The sequence below is a fragment of the Rhincodon typus genome, chromosome 36 (assembly GCF_021869965.1).
Source record: "Rhincodon typus isolate 14 chromosome 36, sRhiTyp1.1, whole genome shotgun sequence".
In the NCBI taxonomy this organism is placed as follows: domain Eukaryota; kingdom Metazoa; phylum Chordata; class Chondrichthyes; order Orectolobiformes; family Rhincodontidae; genus Rhincodon; species Rhincodon typus.
In genome coordinates this window covers 3059734-3060624 of record NC_063367.1, presented here as the reverse complement: position 1 = coordinate 3060624, position 891 = coordinate 3059734, and positions in this window count along the sequence as shown.

Here is an 891-nt window from a genome sequence, read left to right as displayed (position 1 = left end):
ATTCAATGGCCAGTTATCGTTCTCAAGAGCAAAATTGTTGTCAACACAAAAATTTGACGGTTGAGAAAAACACACCAACCCGTGCACTGGCTCTACAAAAATTCAAAATGTACATACTCAATAACTCTGAAGGGACTTATTTATATAAACCACAACTCTGATTTTTTTGGAGAAATTCTGATAAAAATCTAAGATTTTTTAGTTGGAGTTCAAAGTTCTACAGGATTTATTTTACTGGAAAGTCGATGTTATTGCAATGCTTTGTCAAGAGCAAATATGAATGAAACTGAATGCCATGACCAAAATGAACTTGATTTTATGAAAATTATGCATATTGCATGTAAATATATTATTACTGCTAGACCCCCTTTTTAACACAAAAGTGACAAGATTCTTGATAAGCAAGGTGGATGATAATTGGAGTTGAGATAATAATCAGATCAGCCATGATCTTATTAACTGACAGTAGACTGGAGAAGTCAAGTGGCTTACTCCTGCTCCCAAGTCCTATGTTTATATGATGAATGTATATATTTGGCTATGGAAATAAAATGCTCCCAAGTGATTTGCTTTTATCACTTTTTGAATATGATAAACATTTGGCCTTCACTGTTCTTGTCCATAATTTGTAATCTTTCTTCTATTTTGCTTATTGCATCAATAAGGTAATTGTCTTTTTGCTTGAAAGAGTGTGGATCCATGGTATGATTTATAATCTCATACACTATCTGTACTCATGGATTTCTATTCATTAGATGCAAAAGCAAGTATTTTCAAGTTGCAGAAAACAAGTAATTAACCTTTAAGACAACAAGGTGCAGGGCTGGATGAACACAGCAGGCCAAGCAGCATCATAGGAGCAGAGAGGCTGACGTTTCGGGCCTAGATTCT